The sequence below is a fragment of the Lepisma saccharinum genome, chromosome 2, assembly GCF_977018435.1.
Source record: "Lepisma saccharinum chromosome 2, izLepSacc3.1, whole genome shotgun sequence".
Classification (NCBI taxonomy): domain Eukaryota; kingdom Metazoa; phylum Arthropoda; class Insecta; order Zygentoma; family Lepismatidae; genus Lepisma; species Lepisma saccharinum.
Window position 1 is genome coordinate 74,384,203 of NC_139230.1, and position 19,774 is coordinate 74,403,976.

Consider the following 19,774-nt stretch of genomic DNA (forward strand, 5'->3'; position numbering starts at 1 on the left):
GCTATTCAAGTGTATAATTAACAGACCGTTAAGTTTAGATAGCGTGGAAGGCAGGAGTTCGTTGAAGCTCGACGATGACGTAGGCTGGACGGGCACTTCCATAGCTTGCTTCCTGAAGCCAAACAGATTCATAGGCATTGTTATTTTATAGAAACATTTCTAGCTGTAAGGTTAAAATTGGCCGGTGAGGAATTCCATCGTTCAGCTACTGAAAAACCCCAGGAAGTATAACTTCCGCCGTCCATGGCCTACCTATTGTTCATTCTATATTCCGTCAACAATGTTAGCACACGCAGGGGAACGAAATTGTAGTTTCTAGATGTCCACAGACGAAGCATAATTTTCAAATACGACAACAGTAGCTTTTCGTTACCAAAAAAATTAATTGCTACAATACAATAAGTATATATTTACAATTAATAGCAAAATATTAATATTTATTAACAATATATATCTATGAATTTGTTTCGAACAAAGAACATGTTATAGAAATATTGCCAGCCGTAAGTTCAAAATTTTGCCCCCCTCTTCCTCCAAATCGCATTACATACATACATACATGTGGAGGACCCGTGGCGTTACAAGAGAGTCTGCCTCCCCAATATTGCTTAAGAGGTTTGGTTAGCATGCAATAGATCAGTATACTAGGAAAAAAAACAGGGGGGTAACAAGAGCACCACCACCACTATTGCCAGTTAGCGTCACCAACTCTTCTTCATCTTACTGCATACTTATCATCTTAGAAGGCTACGCTGTCAACTCCTATTTGTAGGTTAGCTTCGCCTGTGAAATATCATATAGCAAAATGTTTAAAAAAACAAAAGGTTTGTGAAGCAACTAGTCAGTGTTGCCAGCTCCTCTTTGTAGGTTAGCTTCGCCTGTAAAATATCATATGGTGAAATTTTCTTGGGGTGGGTTGGCAACACTGCGGCTCACTTGGAGGCGTAGAAGCGGGCAGTGTATACTACTCTCCATGTTGTTTTGCATAACATTTTTGTAGAAGGAAGAAGAAAAACAATGCATAGTCATAAAACTATGTTTATACGAGTAAGTGATTATCAAGTTACTCTTTGTAAACGCTATTGTGTTTGTTCTCGATACCTCATTTAATTGACAACAATTAGATTAACCTGCCGGCCCCCGTGGCGGAGTGGTTAACACATCGCGCTACGACGCCAGGGGTTCAGGGTTCGAATCCTGGCCTGGGCATGGATGTTTGTGAGTGTCCATTCATCAATTTCATCATATCATTACTCATTCCCATCTTCGCAAAAAATAAAATAAATCAATCAATCAATCAGATAAACCTACGCTCGAATTGCTATGGCGTTATTTGGTTACTTATTCATGTAGTTAGGTACAGTCATGTTCAAAAAATCTGTTGCATGGATTTTTTCTAAGTCCAACGTCTTACGAAATTATGTTGGTAGCTCTGAAACAAGGAGGTGTTGTGAAATATACGATCCTCCTATCAGAGTGAAGTTCGATTCGGAGGAGCAGGAGGCGTGACTCACGGTCTTGTCCACAGGAAGTTCAACCAATGCAGCATTTCCAAATATGAGATAACGTCCCCATTGGTTAAATATTGTTTCAATAATGCGAATCGGCAGAAAGATTGTGCAAAATTTTACTTTGTCGTTTTAATGCCATTAATCGTTTCAAATTAGTATTAAATTGTCCCAATTATAGTTCACGAGCTTAATATAATGTATTCATGTATGTGTTTGACAATCATATATCACTCATTAGAACAATTTTCACATTGTTTTCACTACGTGAGATGACATTTCATTTACATTTACGATAAAATAGTGGTTTGGGTGTAATAACAGTTTTCATTAATTAATTTAGAGATGCATTTTTATTTGTTGAGTTAATGATTAGGTTAATTCCGTATTTCTCGCGAAAAGAGGGAACCACAGCTGAAAGAAAATACACAACTTGTATTATTGAGGTCAAGAGTTCGTTCATAGGCTAATCACGACTCGGGATACATTTAAATTGGAATCTGAAACATTATGCGACCTGACTGGAACTCGGAAAAGGACACACTGATTACAAGACTTTGATACATTACCACTTGGTCTGGCGAACGCTAATAATAATGAGGGGTTGTGGGAGTGGGAGAGGGGTGACGGAAAATAGAAAATACATAGTATTTTTGGGGGTATTTAATGTTATATTTATACACACACAAACCTAAGAAAATATTTATTTTGATACATGTGTGTGGAGAGTGGGGAAGGGGGAAAAGAGAGGGACAGAAAGATATTGGGAGAGATGGGACGAAGAGGTGATTGTGGAAAATGTTTTATTTGATGTTCAGTAATAAAAACAATCAAATCAATGATGATTATCTTATAAATACCATATTTAATGTAAATTTGTTTTAAAAATGGGGGCGGGGAGCTGTTTGTTTTACGTTCAGTGCAGGATAACAAGTGGAGACACATAGTGGTTCGTATGTCACTTTAAACTGTAGGTCCAGGCCCCATTAGCCTATCTGTGTATAACGTGGATTTAGAATTCAGTAGAAAATAACGTCGATCCAGTATTTTGGATTTTAGATGCGTTGAGACCAATAAAATTTCCAATTCTTATAATGAGTAGGGAAAGGAACTTTAGGTAATTAAATGTTTTTTCTGCGATAAGATACAGACCCTCATTTTTGCCAAAATTCTGATTATAGCCTTATATGTCAACACAGCAAATTTATGTAAATACATATTTTGCGAATTTTCATTTTAAATACATAAAATCGCTCATTGACTTCATCCACCTCGAAATCCTCGAAGGAAAAATGTTTATAGGCTACTCTGCACCTCTTTCATATCGAGAGTGCTAGGTTTGTTTTGTCTTTGAACACCCTCGCTGGCAGACTTCTGGCACCTTGCCTACGATCCTATTGGGAGAAAATAGCTGTAAGTAGTAGCTGGGGCTGGCTACACGTAATGATAGCAAGGCTTTTTAATGAAGCAATGCAGCTATTGTGGCCGGAAGGCATAACATTTGACAATGTTCTTCTCCTCGTGACAGATGCTGCAGCTTACATGAAAAAAGCTGCAGTAGGCCTTGCCGTTAGCTACCCCAAAATGGTGCACGTTAAATGTGTGGCCCATGCGTTGCATAGAATATGTGAAAAGATAAGAGCACTTTATCCCAATGTCGATAAACTGGTTTCAAATGGCAAGAAAGTTTTTATCAAGTTGGCTAGAAGAATAGACAATTTTAAACAAAAATGTTCTGAGGTTCCCCTTCCCCCTACACCTGTAGTTACGCGATGGGGCACTTGGTTGGATGCAGATGTTATGCCCAGAACTTTGAAAAAATTGTATCTGTTGTAAATGATCTCGACAAAGAAGAATTCTGCAAGAACTGTTGATGGAGCCTTCCGTAAAAGTCGAATTGGCATACATCTCAACAAACCTGTCCATTCTCTCTAATTCCATATGAAAGCTTGAATCGTCCGCGAACACTTTGGCAGCTTCCATTGTTAAAGTCCGTATAGTAGAATCGAAACTGCAAGAAATCACTGGATCTAAGTGTCTAAATGTACAGAATTTTTTGGGAAAAAACAAGGTTTTCAAACTTTGTGCCAAATTGCATGTGTTTTGGAAAGTGAAGTAGAAGAGGAAGCTTTGGAAAACTTAAGCGTTAGTGACATTTCGTGATTCAAATATGCAAGAATTGTTTCTTGTGACGTGGAGCGATCTTTCTCACAATATAAAATGCTTTTTAGAGATAATCGTCACAGATTTACAATGGAGAATTTGGAAAAACTATGGTGATCCACTGCAACTCTTCCAAAAAATTGCTCGCTAAGAAGTAATCATTTAGAAACTAATTTCAGGTGTTTAAAATGAATGTTATAGTTTGTTTTTGTTACTAAATGTTTTTATTTTTGTCACATATTTTCCTGTTTTTATCACATATTTTCAACATTTATGACACATAAAAAATAAATATTTCTGTGTTTTTTAGCACATAAAGTTCCGTTCCCTAATAATGAGAAACCTGTCCTCATATTACCATTTTGAAAGAGAGAGAGAGTTAATTGTATAATCTTTCGTTGTTAGTTTCAAGGAATACTAATTCAAATAGTAACAATGGGAACGAATAAAACTTGCGAAGAGTTTTTGCCACCGTGGGGATTTGAACCTACGACCATTAGAATGACAACCCAGTCCGATAACCACTACCCTACGAGTTCGATCCTTCTTACGGCATGATTATGAGTTAAGACCAATTCGTTCAATATGCATTAGAAATATAATCCCCACCCGCCTCTTTATAAACAACACACCCAAACGCTCCTTTGTAGCAAATGAAATAAAGGTGGTATGAATGTCACAAAACATTTAAGCAAAATCTACTATATTTACGACGCAATCGTTTTACATGGCGAGGCTACAGCTTCGAGAATTGAGGTTGTGACGTGGCTTCCCAGTAAACACACTATCGTTGCCACAACGTTGTATGAATGTTGTATTTATGATTAATGTTGTATGTAGGGAACAACGTTGTGATAACGTTGCCACAACGTTGTATGCTTGTTGTATTTATGATGAATGTTGTATGTAGGGGAACAACGTTGTTATAACATTGCATCAACGTTACAAAAAACATTCCACTGAATACGCTTTAGTTTGGATGATCACCACCATGAGCGCCACAAGCGTCAGATCGGAGTGTTTTGTTTAATCTGAATTTGTGTGTGCACTGACCACCAAACCTTATATTTCCTACAGCGTACACTAGATGGCAGTGCGACTCAAATGCAAAACAAACATAACTTTTAGAAACACAAATAAGGATACTTTCGATTGTATTAGTGAAAAAATGTGTTTTATTATCCTTCGAAAGATGTGTGAATATTGAAGTTGTAAGGAAGACCAGAAAATGAAATGTGTTGAATACAAGTGAAGCTCCCATGATAAATAATTTTATTCCAGACTATATAATCAGGAGCTAAGTACTGCAAGACCATCATGGCATCCGGGGAGGCCCAATCCCTGAGAATCAAGGTGGAAACCTAACGGTGACAACTGAAGCCCTGATTGTATAGGTAATCGTAAGTTGGTCTCTCTTGTGTCACGCATCGTGGGCCAATTATTCCAGGTGGAAGCCGTAAGTCTGGAACGGACAAACGGTACCAATTGTGCCTATACGGTGGTTAGGTGATTGCGAGGAACCTTTTTGGTTGAACACGTTGAGTGGAGCAGACATACGACTTGCAATATTTTTGAAACTGTTTTCCCTTACTACCTTCATCCTTCCTCTTCTTTGTCTTGGGCTCTACAATTAGTTTGGAATTTGGATTCGCTTCTTTGGATTGAGTTGTCAGTTGGTTTGAGTTTGTGCCTCTTTTCCCATAGGATTTGCGTTTGTTCTATTGGATCATATAAACAACTCACGGTTGTGGTCTTCTGATATGCATCATGGTCTTCCTGCAACGCTGCTACGACAGCGAGAAGGGGTGAAAACCTTCACCGGAGGTACTAAACGGACGGACGGTCCAAACTCCGAGACGATGCTAGATTCACGAAGTACCAATGATCCAATGCAAACGTCCAGCTATTCCACAAAACACCGACGTCGCAATTCCTACGAAGGATTACCTCTACCTCAACGTCAACGATCTAGATCACCAATTAAACGAGATACAGGAAATACAGCTCATGCAACCCAACTAAAGTCCAAACAACAGGATACCAGCTTATATAACTTCCTGCTCACCAACTACGACACCAAATTCAACACAGCAAAACATGTTTTCCAACAAACATCTAAGTATGTGCCAAGGGCACAAATTGCACAAATACTGTTCACCCGTAATGGCATCATATTGAAATCACCAGATCCAGACTTTGCAAAACTAATTAGAAACAAAGCTTCTTTTGAAATCTATGGAGCCAAAGCAAACATACAAACACTAAATGCTTCCATTCAAAAACAACCACCACCACCACATAAATCCCCACTACTATCAGTTGTCATCAGGGGTGTAGAACCTAGTCTAACAGACGAAGAGATTTTTGAGGAACTGGAATGCGAAGGTGTACAAATCCGCAAATGTATCCGTATTCGCAATAACAACGGACCCACATACATGGTGCGGGTCCTAACAGACTCACAAAATGCTGTAGACACTCTACTACACAGTGGAGCATACATATACAGACGCAGGTACAAAGTTGAACCATCCCGTTCTCAACAACCTCTTCCATTGCGGTGCGAAAAATGCCAACAGTATAACAAGCATACTACTGCTGCATGTCCAAACCGAGATAAATGCGGATACTGTTCAGGACCCCATTCAACCAGAGAATGTCAAAACCAAACTGCTGCACCAAAATGTGTCACATGTACGGAAAACCATCCTACATACAGTTACAAATGCAAAGCCAAGCCAGATGCAATACCTGAACACCCTGATCTAACAGTTCCCCTGCGCACCAATGACACTGCTACAGAACCTGACAATTCACTACGACATCCAGTAACAGTGGAAGATCTAATACGTTTCTTCACCCTGACTCTCCAAAATGTGCACCCATTTTTAAGAACGCACATATTAACCCAAGTAACAGCATCTGCAAAAACAATTTTCAACTTGCAACTCCATGCAACATACTCTGGTCCTCATGTGCATTTCCACATATCCCACTTGGAAACTGCGGTTTAAGGTTTTGAATATGGCAGTACGGAATATGTATAATTTTCTATTTTTAAATATCCGATCTGTTTCTAAACGAAAAGCTTTATTGCAACACCTGCTTTTGGAAGAATCTGTTCACTGCTTTGCGCTAAACGAAACCTATCTTGCTCCAAAAATGATCTGTCATATTCCACCATACAACATCTTACGCCACGATGGTCCGCCGGGCTTAAGAGTAAACGGCGGCACAGCAATTGGAGTAGATAGAAAATTACCATATCGAACAGTTACCTTCCCACCAAACTTCCACTTGCCAGAACATACTGCTAGTACCATCTATTTTCCATCCCGGGTCGTTACTTTTGCTACCATCTATGTAAGACCAGGGGAGACTATTCCATACCAATTCTTTCAACATATCCAAACCCTTAGCAAACATTATATCATAGCAGCGGACATCAATTATCATAGTCGAACCATGCAAGACAAAACAAACTTTTTACAATTTCTGGACCAAAACACTACAGCAGAATTCCATGTACTGCCCAGAGCCACACGTCCCATAAGTAACACTACCCCTGACGTTGTTATAACATCAACATCTCTAAGTGCCTGCTTGAACATATCTGTGCTGGATTCCATCGGCAGTGACCATGACCCAGTGAAAATTACCTTAAATCTTGGTAACAGCAATACGAGCAGTACAATACAACCTCGAAAAATCTGGTGTTACAATAAAGCGAACTGGGAGGCATATAGTGAAAAACTACAGAATGCTTTTTCTCACCCGCATCCAGAACCAAACAATTCAGAGGAACTCGATACGGCAGTGGAACATCTTACTGCTCAGATTACCAGTGCGGCAACCACTAACATACCTACGACCACTCTCAATAGTTACAAACCAAAGCTACCTCCGCAATATCTTCACCTAATCACAGCATCACGACGAGCATACAGGGACTACCTCCAGACCAGAAATCCTGAATCCCTTAACTTACACCGTCAATGGCTGCGTACAGTACAAAACTATATAAAAGCTTATAAACAACGTCGATGGATTGAAACGTGCAACCAATTGAGTGATGAAAGCCATCCCACCAAATACTGGAAACGTTTCAAGGTGCTCACTGGACAATCCAGTAGTACTCCTTATCCAATAACAATCAAGGACGCAGCCCTAAACACCGACACTGAAAAAGCTTATGCCTTCGCAAATGTCTTGCAAGACACTTTCACTCCAACACCACAATTAGCTCCAAATCTCCGCCTCCAGACCAAAATTGACAGAGTCACCAACCCCAATAACAGGCAACTGCAACCCAGCAATACGCACGATATTGATCCTAATAATGCTCTAACGGTTCCTATTACAACAGACGATATTATCAATACTGTGCGTAGGAAGAGAAACACCGCTCCCGGCTTGGACAATATCACATATGTATTGATCAAACAGGCCCCGCTTGCATTGCTGTCCTTTCTGGCTATTATCTACAATTTTATCCTCCGCACAGGACACTACCCGACAGACTGGAAGATTTCGAAAGTTCTAATGTTTCCAAAGCCACACAAAGATAGTACCAACCCCACAAACTATCGACCTATTCAGCTCACATCAACATTTAGCAAAATATTCGAACGCATCATTGTTCGACGCATACACATGCACTTACAAGCACACAGTTTACTTCCGTCGCACCAAGCAGGCTTTAGACCTCAACACAGTGTCCTTGATAATTTGTTAAAACTAACGACTCGCATCACAAATCACTTCAACACTTCCAAACCATCCTGTCTAGTACTATTCGACCTGGAGAAAGCATTTGACAAAGTATGGCATACTGGACTCATTTACAAGCTCCATAAATTCCAACTACCGCTTTGCTATGTCAGATTAGTACACAGCTTTCTAACAAATAGGGTCGCTTATGTCACTGTAAATGGAGCGATGTCATACCCCATTTTCCCTTACTCTGGCGTTCCACAGGGTGCTGCTTTATCACCATTACTCTACATACTATACGTTGCCGATATGCCAAAACCCCCACAAGTTTCTATCTACCAATTCGCTGACGACACCGCATTTCTCGCCTGTTGTTCAACCATCCAAGCTATAAACAAAACTCTCCAACCAGCTATAAACTCCTTCCAAAGATGGTGTGACACATGGCGTCTCACAATAAATGCTCTCAAAACACAAGCATTGGTGTTTCTACAGACAGGCTGTCTCTCGAAGATCCAAAGGAACCCAACATTATTAAACATCAAAATACGGGGAACGCCAATTCTGCCTGCCACCACTGCAAAATACCTAGGAGTCATATTTGACTCCAAGCTAACATGGAAACCTCAATTGCTCAACATCGTCCAAAAAGCTACAAATCGTCTGAGCTTGCTCAAACGGCTAATTGGAACATCCTGGGGACTCAACTCCCAGGTTGTCCTACATACCTACAAGGCTTTCCTTCGACCAGCAATAATTTACGGCCACACTGCATGGATATCAGCGCCAGACTCATTCTATCACAAACTACAAGTTCTGGAAAGACATGCTCTTCGTTTGGCCTTCAGAGTAGTCCTACCAAGTCCTACACGACTACTGTACGAGCGAATAACCTTCCCGGAAATCACAACCCACATCGAAGCCATCCGTCACAAATATATAACTGGTCGAATGAACTCGCACCATCCACAACTTCTCAGCACAATGTACGAAGATGCTCTACACGACTGCCTTCCCACTTACCACTGCACACCATTACAGCATCTCTTAACAATGTATACCTTCCTGATAGATCCACAGCATCCTGATTATCAGCTGTATATAATCCATCATCCTCCGGAACTACGGCACGTGATATATCCAACACATGCCGCACCATAGCAAATTATTACTTTCCTAAGAAGTAATTTTCCCACTACTGAATAAATAACATCTAAGTGAACTACCCCCAGAATAAGTAAATCTATACCACTTCAATACTGAAAACACACTTAGACCATCACCTTGCAAGAGAAAACATTTATGAAAACAATTCACTTACCAAAGAGAAGGTGTAGCCTTCTAAATGGAAAACGAGGACAAAAAAAAAAAAAAAAAAAAAAAAAAAAAAAAAAAAAAAAAAAAAAACTGCAAGACCATCATGGCATCCGGGGAGGCCCAATCCCTGAGAATCAAGGTGGAAACCTAACGGTGACAACTGAAGCCCTGATTGTATAGGTAATCGTAAGTTGGTCTCTCTTGTGTCACGCATCGTGGGCCAATTATTCCAGGTGGAAGCCGTAAGTCTGGAACGGACAAACGGTACCAATTGTGCCTATACGGTGGTTAGGTGATTGCGAGGAACCTTTTTGGTTGAACACGTTGAGTGGAGCAGACATACGACTTGCAATATTTTTGAAACTGTTTTCCCTTACTACCTTCATCCTTCCTCTTCTTTGTCTTGGGCTCTACAATTAGTTTGGAATTTGGATTCGCTTCTTTGGATTGAGTTGTCAGTTGGTTTGAGTTTGTGCCTCTTTTCCCATAGGATTTGCGTTTGTTCTATTGGATCATATAAACAACTCACGGTTGTGGTCTTCTGATATGCATCATGGTCTTCCTGCAACGCTGCTACGACAGCGAGAAGGGGTGAAAACCTTCACCGGAGGTACTAAACGGACTGACGGTCCAAACTCCGAGACGATGCTCGATTCACGAAGTACCAATGATCCAATGCAAACGTCCAGCTATTCCACAAAACACCGACGTCGCAATTCCTATGAAGGATTACCTCTACCTCAACGTCAACGATCTAGATCACCAATTAAACGAGATACAGGAAATACAGCTCATGCAACCCAACTAAAATCCAAACAACAGGATAATAGCTTATACAACTTCCTGCTCACCAATTACGACACCAAATTCAACACAGCAAAACATGTGTTCCAACAAACATCTAAGTATGTACCAAGGGCACAAATTGCACAAATACTGTTCACCCGTAATGGCATCATATTGAAATCACCAGATCCAGACTTTGCAAAACTAATTAGAAACAAAGCTTCTTTTGAAATTTATGGAGCCAAAGCAAACATCCAAACACTGAATGCTTCCACTCAAAAACAACCACCACCACCACATAAATCCCCACTACTATCAGTAGTCATCAGGGGTGTAGAACCTGTCTTAACAGACGAGGAGATCTTTGAGGAACTGGAATGCGAAGGTGTACAAATCCGCAAATGTATCCGTATTCGCAATAACAACGGACCCACATACATGGTGCGGGTCCTAACAGACTCACAAAATGCTGTAGACACACTACTACACAGTGGAGCATACATATACAGACGCAGGTACAAAGTTGAACCATCCCGTTCTCAACAACCTCTTCCATTGCGGTGCGAAAAATGCCAACAATATAACAAGCACACTACCGCTGCATGTCCAAACCGAGATAAATGCGGATACTGTTCAGGACCCCATTCAACCAAAGAATGTCAAAACCAAACTGCTCCACCAAAATGTGTCACATGTACGGAAAACCATCCTACATACAGCTACAAATGCAAAGCCAAGCCAGAAGCAATACCTGAACACCCCGACCTAACAGTCCCCCTGCGCACCAATGACACTGCTACGGAACCTGACAACTCACTACGACATCCTGTAACAGTGGAAGATCTAATACGTTTCTTCACACTGACTCTCCAAAATGTGCACCCATTTTTAAGAACGCACATATTAACCCAAGTAACGGCATCGGCAAAAACCATTTTCAACTTGCAACTCCATGCAACATACTCTGGTCCTCACGTGCATTTCCACATATCCCACTTGGAAACTGCGATTTAAGGTTTTGAATATGGCAGTACGGAATATGTATAATTTTCTATTTTTAAATATCCGATCCGTTTCTAAACGAAAAGCTTTATTGCAACACCTGCTCTTGGAAGAATCTGTTCACTGCTTTGCGCTAAACGAAACCTATCTTGCTCCAAAAATGATCTGTCATATTCCACCATACAACATCTTACGCCACGATGGCCCGCCGGGCTTAAGAGTAAACGGCGGCACAGCAATTGGAGTAGATAGAAAATTACCATATCGAACAGTTACCTTCCCACCACACTTCCACTTGCCAGAACATACTGCTAGTACAATCTACTTTCCATCCCGGGTCGTTACATTTGCTACCATCTATGTAAGACCAGGGGAGACTATTCCATACCAATTCTTTCAACATATCCAAACCCTTAGCAAACATTATATCATAGCAGCGGACATCAATTATCATAGCCGAACCATGCAAGACAAAACAAACTTTTTACAATTTCTGGACCAAAACACTACAGCAGAATTCCATGTACTGCCCAGAGCCACACGTCCCATAAGTAACACTACCCCTGACGTTGTTATAACATCAACATCTCTAAGTGCCTGCTTGAACATATCTGTGCTGGATTCCATCGGCAGTGACCATGACCCAGTGAAAATTACCTTAAATCTTGGTAACCGCAATACGAGCAGTACAATACAACCTCGAAAAATCTGGTGTTACAACAAAGCGAACTGGGAGGCATATAGTGAAAAGCTACAGAATGCTTTTTCTCACCCGCATCCAGAACCAAACAATTCAGAGGAACTCGATACGGCGGTGGAACATCTTACTGCTCAGATTACCAGTGCGGCAACCACTAACATACCTACGACCACTCTCAATAGTTACAAACCAAAGCTACCTCCGCAATATCTTCACCTAATCACAGCATCACGACGAGCATACAGGGACTATCTCCAGACCAGAAATCCTGAATCCCTTAACTTACACCGTCAATGGCTGCGTACAGTTCATAACTATATAAAAGCTTATAAACAACGTCGATGGATTGAAACGTGCAACCAATTGAGTGACGAAAGCCATCCCACAAAATACTGGAAACGTTTCAAGGTGCTCACTGGACAATCCAGTAGTACTCCTTATCCGATAACAATCAAGGACGCAGCTCTAAACACAGACACTGAAAAAGCTTATGCCTTCGCAAATGCCTTGCAAGACACTTTCACTCCGACACCGCAACTAGCTCCAAATCTCCGCCTCCAGACCAAAATTGACAGATTCACAAACCCCAATAACAGGCAACTGCAACCCAGTAATACGCACACTATTGATCCTACAAATGCTCTAACTGTTCCTATCACAACAGACGATATTATCAATACTGTGCGTAGGAAGAGAAACACTGCTCCCGGATTGGACAATATCACATACGTATTGATTAAACAGGCCCCGCTTGCATTGCTGTCCTTTCTGGCCATTATCTACAATTTTATCCTCCGCACAGGACACTACCCGACAGACTGGAAGATTTCAAAGGTTCTAATGTTCCCAAAACCAAACAAAGATAGTACCAACCCAACAAACTATCGACCTATTCAGCTCACATCAACCTTTAGCAAAATATTCGAACGCATCATTGTTCGACGCATACACATGCACTTACAAGCACACAGTTTACTTCCGTCGCACCAAGCAGGCTTTAGACCTCAACACAGTGTCCTTGATAATTTATTAAAACTAACGACTCGCATCACAAATCATTTCAACACATCCAAACCATCCTGCCTAGTACTATTCGACCTGGAGAAAGCATTTGACAAAGTATGGCATACTGGACTCATTTACAAGCTCCATAAATTCCAACTACCGCTTTGCTATGTCAGATTAGTACACAGCTTTCTAACAAATAGGGTCGCTTATGTCACTGTAAATGGAGCGATGTCATACCCCATTTTCCCTTACTCTGGCGTTCCACAGGGTGCTGCTTTATCACCATTACTCTACATACTATACGTTGCCGATATGCCAAAACCCCCACAAGTTTCTATCTACCAATTCGCTGACGACACCGCATTTCTCGCCTGTTGTTCAACCATCCAAGCTATAAACAAAACTCTCCAACCAGCTATAAACTCCTTCCAAAGATGGTGTGACACATGGCGTCTCACAATTAATGCTCTCAAAACACAAGCATTGGTGTTTCTGCAGACAGGCTGTCGCTCGAAGATCCAAAGGAACCCAACATTATTAAACATCAAAATACGGGGAACTCCAATTCTGCCTGCCACCACTGCAAAATATCTGGGAGTCATATTTGACTCCAAGCTAACCTGGAAACCTCAATTGCTCAACATCGTCCAAAAAGCTACAAATCGTCTGAGCTTGCTCAAACGGCTAATTGGAACATCCTGGGGACTCAACTCCCAGGTTGTCCTACATACCTACAAGGCTTTCCTTCGACCAGCAATTACTTACGGCCACACTGCATGGATATCAGCCCCAGACTCATTCTATCACAAACTACAAGTTCTGGAAAGACATGCTCTTCGTTTGGCCTTCAGAGTAGTCCTACCAAGTCCTACACGACTACTGTACGAGCGAATAACCTTTCCCGAAATCACAACCCACATCGAAGCCATCCGTCACAAATATATAACTGGTCGAATGAACTCGCACCATCCACAACTTCTTAGCACAATGTACGAAGATGCTCTACACGACTGCCTTCCCACATACCACTGCACACCATTACAGCATCTCTTAACCATGTACACCTTCCTGATAGATCCACAGCATCCTGACTACCAGCTGTATAATATCCATCATCCTCCGGAACTACGGCACGTGATATATCCAACACATGCCGCACCATAGCAAATTATTACTTTCCTAACAGAAGTAATTTTCCCACTACTGCATAAATAAGATCTAAGTGAACTACCCTCAGAATAAGTAAATATGTACCACTTCATTACTGAAAACACTTAGACCATCACCTTGCAAGGGAAAACATTTATGGAAACAATTCACTTACCAAAGAGAAGGTGTACCCTTCTAAATGGAAAACGAGGACAAAAAAAAAAAAAAAAAAAAAAAAAAAAAAAAAAAAAAAAAAAAAAACTGCAAGACATCATGGCATCCGGGGAGGCCCAATCCCTGAGAATCAAGGTGGAAACCTAACGGTGACAACTGAAGCCCTGATTGTATAGGTAATCGTAAGTCGGTCTCTCTTGTGTCACGCATCGTGGGCCAATTATTCCAGGTGGAAGCCATAAGTCTGGAACGGACAAACGGTACCAATTGTGCCTATACGGTGGTTAGGTGATTGCGAGGAACCTTTTTGGTTGAACACGTTGAGTGGAGCAGACATACGACTTGCACTATTTTTTTTGAAACTGTTTTCCCTTACTACCTTCATCCTTCCTCTTCTTTTGTCTTGGGCTCTACAATTAGTTTAGAATTTGGATTCGCTTCATTGGATTGAGTTGTCGGTTGGTTTGAGTTTGTGCCTCTTTTCCCATAGGATTTGCGTTTTTTCTATTGGATCATATAAACAACTCACGGTTGTGGTCTTCTGATATGCATCATGGTCTTCCTGCAACGCTGCTACGACAGCGAGAAGGGGTGAAAACCTTCACCGGAGGTACTAAACGGACGGACGGTCCAAACTCCGAGACGATGCTAGATTCACGAAGTACCAATGATCCAATGCAAACGTCCAGCTATTCCACAAAACACCGACGTCGCAATTCCTACGAAGGATTACCTCTACCTCAACGTCAACGATCTAGATCACCAATTAAACGAGATACAGGAAATACAGCTCATGCAACCCAACTAAAATCCAAACAACAGGATACCAGCTTATATAACTTCCTGCTCACCAACTACGACACCAAATTCAACACAGCAAAACATGTGTTCCAACAAACATCTAAGTATGTGCCAAGGGCACAAATTGCACAAATACTGTTCACCCGTAATGGCATCATATTGAAATCACCAGATACAGACTTTGCAAAACTAATTAGAAACAAAGCTTCTTTTGAAATCTATGGAGCCAAAGCAAACATCCAAACACTAAATGCTTCCATTCAAAAACAACCACCACCACCACATAAATCCCCACTACTATCAGTTGTCATCAGGGGTGTAGAACCTAGTCTAACAGACGAAGAGATTTTTGAGGAACTGCAATGCGAAGGTGTACAAATCCGCAAATGTATCCGTATTCGCAATAACAACGGACCCACATACATGGTGCGGGTCCTAACAGACTCACAAAATGCTGTAGACACCCTACTACACAGTGGAGCATACATATACAGACGCAGGTACAAAGTTGAAGCATCCCGTTCTCAACAATCTCTTCCATTGCGGTGCGAAAAATGCCAACAGTATAACAAGCATACTACTGCTGCATGTCCAAACCGAGATAAATGCGGATACTGTTCAGGACCCCATTCAACCAGAGAATGTCAAAACCAAACTGCTGCACCAAAATGTGTCACATGTACGGAAAACCATCCTACATACAGTTACAAATGCAAAGCCAAGCCAGATGCAATACCTGAACACCCTGATCTAACAGTTCCCCTGCGCACCAATGACACTGCTACAGAACCTGACAATTCACTACGACATCCAGTAACAGTGGAAGATCTAATACGTTTCTTCACCCTGACTCTCCAAAATGTGCACCCATTTTTAAGAACGCACATATTAACCCAAGTAACAGCATCTGCAAAAACAATTTTCAACTTGCAACTCCATCCAACATACTCTGGTCCTCATGTGCATTTCCACATATCCCACTTGGAAACTGCGGTTTAAGGTTTTGAATATGGCAGTACGGAATATGTATAATTTTCTATTTTTAAATATCCGATCTGTTTCTAAACGAAAAGCTTTATTGCAACACCTGCTTTTGGAAGAATCTGTTCACTGCTTTGCGCTAAACGAAACCTATCTTGCTCCAAAAATGATCTGTCATATTCCACCATACAACATCTTACGCCACGATGGCCCGCCGGGCTTAAGAGTAAACGGCGGCACAGCAATTGGAGTAGATAGAAAATTACCATATCGAACAGTTACCTTCCCACCAAACATCCACTTGCCAGAACATACTGCTAGTACCATCTATTTTCCATCCCGGGTTGTTACTTTTGCTACCATCTATGTAAGACCAGGGGAGACTATTCCATACCAATTCTTTCAACATATCCAAACCCTTAGCAAACATTATATCATAGCAGCGGACATCAATTATCATAGTCGAACCATGCAAGACAAAACAAACTTTTTACAATTTCTGGACCAAAACACTACAGCAGAATTCCATGTACTGCCCAGAGCCACACGTCCCATAAGTAACACTACCCCTGACGTTGTTATAACATCAACATCTCTAAGTGCCTGCTTGAACATATCTGTGCTGGATTCCATCGGCAGTGACCATGACCCAGTGAAAATTACCTTAAATCTTGGTAACCGCAATACGAGCAGTACAATACAACCTCGAAAAATCTGGTGTTACAACAAAGCGAACTGGGAGGCATATAGTGAAAAGCTACAGAATGCTTTTTCTCACCCGCATCCACCACCAAACAATTCAGAGGAACTCGATACGGCGGTGGAACATCTTACTGCTCAGATTACCAGTGCGGCAACCACTAACATACCTACGACCACTCTCAATAGTTACAAACCAAAGCTACCTCCGCAATATCTTCACCTAATCACAGCATCACGACGAGCATACAGGGACTACCTCCAGACCAGAAATCCTGAATCCCTTAACTTACACCGTCAATGGCTGCGTACAGTACAAAACTATATAAAAGCTTATAAACAACGTCGATGGATTGAAACGTGCAACCAATTGAGTGATGAAAGTCATCCCACCAAATACTGGAAACGTTTCAAGGTGCTCACTGGACAATCCAGTAGTACTCCTTATCCGATAACAATCAAGGACGCAGCCCTAAACACCGACACTGAAAAAGCTTATGCCTTCGCAAATGTCTTGCAAGACACTTTCACTCCAACACCACAATTAGCTCCAAATCTCCGCCTCCAGACCAAAATTGACAGAGTCACCAACCCCAATAACAGGCAACTGCAACCCAGCAATACGCACGATATTGATCCTAATAATGCTCTAACGGTTCCTATTACAACAGACGATATTATCAATACTGTGCGTAGGAAGAGAAACACCGCTCCCGGCTTGGACAATATCACATATGTATTGATCAAACAGGCCCCGCTTGCATTGCTGTCCTTTCTGGCTATTATCTACAATTTTATCCTCCGCACAGGACACTACCCGACAGACTGGAAGATTTCGAAAGTTCTAATGTTTCCAAAGCCACACAAAGATAGTACCAACCCCACAAACTATCGACCTATTCAGCTCACATCAACATTTAGCAAAATATTCGAACGCATCATTGTTCGACGCATACACATGCACTTACAAGCACACAGTTTACTTCCGTCGCACCAAGCAGGCTTTAGACCTCAACACAGTGTCCTTGATAATTTGTTAAAACTAACGACTCGCATCACAAATCACTTCAACACTTCCAAACCATCCTGTCTAGTACTATTCGACCTGGAGAAAGCATTTGACAAAGTATGGCATACTGGACTCATTTACAAGCTCCATAAATTCCAACTACCGCTTTGCTATGTCAGATTAGTACACAGCTTTCTAACAAATAGGGTCGCTTATGTCACTGTAAATGGAGCGATGTCATACCCCATTTTCCCTTACTCTGGCGTTCCACAGGGTGCTGCTTTATCACCATTACTCTACATACTATACGTTGCCGATATGCCAAAACCCCCACTAGTTTCTATCTACCAATTCGCTGACGACACCGCATTTCTCGCCTGTTGTTCAACCATCCAAGGTATAAACAAAACTCTCCAACCAGCTATAAACTCCTTCCAAAGATGGTGTGACACATGGCGTCTCACAATAAATGCTCTCAAAACACAAGCATTGGTGTTTCTACAGACAGGCTGTCGCTCGAAGATCCAAAGGAACCCAACATTATTAAACATCAAAATACGGGGAACGCCAATTCTGCCTGCCACCACTGCAAAATACCTAGGAGTCATATTTGACTCCAAGCTAACATGGAAACCTCAATTGCTCAACATCGTCCAAAAAGCTACAAATCGTCTGAGCTTGCTCAAACGGCTAATTGGAACATCCTGGGGACTCAACTCCCAGGTTGTCCTACATACCTACAAGGCTTTCCTTCGACCAGCAATAATTTACGGCCACACTGCATGGATATCAGCGCCAGACTCATTCTATCACAAACTACAAGTTCTGGAAAGACATGCTCTTCGTTTGGCCTTCAGAGTAGTCCTACCAAGTCCTACACGACTACTGTACGAGCGAATAACCTTCCCGGAAATCACAACCCACATCGAAGCCATCCGTCACAAATATATAACTGGTCGAATGAACTCACACCATCCACAACTTCTCAGCACAATGTACGAAGATGCTCTACACGACTGCCTTCCCACTTACCACTGCACACCATTACAGCATCTCTTAACCATGTATACCTTCCTGATAGATCCACAGCATCCTGATTATCAGCTGTATATAATCCATCATCCTCCGGAATTACGGCACGTGATATATCCAACACATGCCGCACCATAGCAAATTATTACTTTCCTAAGAAGTAATTTTCCCACTACTGAATAAATAACATCTAAGTGAACTACCCCCAGAATAAGTAAATCTATACCACTTCAATACTGAAAACACACTTAGACCATCACCTTGCAAGACAAAACATTTATGAAAACAATTCACTTACCAAAGAGAAGGTGTAGCCTTCTAAATGGAAAACGAGGACAAAAAAAAAAAAAAAAAAACTGCAAGAAGAAACTGATTACCAGGTGTAGTTAGAGATTGGTTTCATCACAATCTCCAGACTAACAATTGCCTATTGTGTTGGAGCAGGAAAAGTTTATATAATATGTAAAGAGAAACTGTGACGTTACAAACATGAGTTTTTCTTGTTACGCATATGTATTATATACAAAAATTGCTTGGCATGCGAAATAACCATATTTTAAATATGCATAGTTATATTCATAAATTACACAGGCAGCAAAGTAATGTTGCAAAAAAGTTGTGGCAACGTTAACCCCTGACATACCTAACGTTGCTACATAATGTTGAGTATATGTTGTGACAACGTTGTCAAGCAACGTTGAAAAAAATGACCCTTAAACGTTATTATTATTA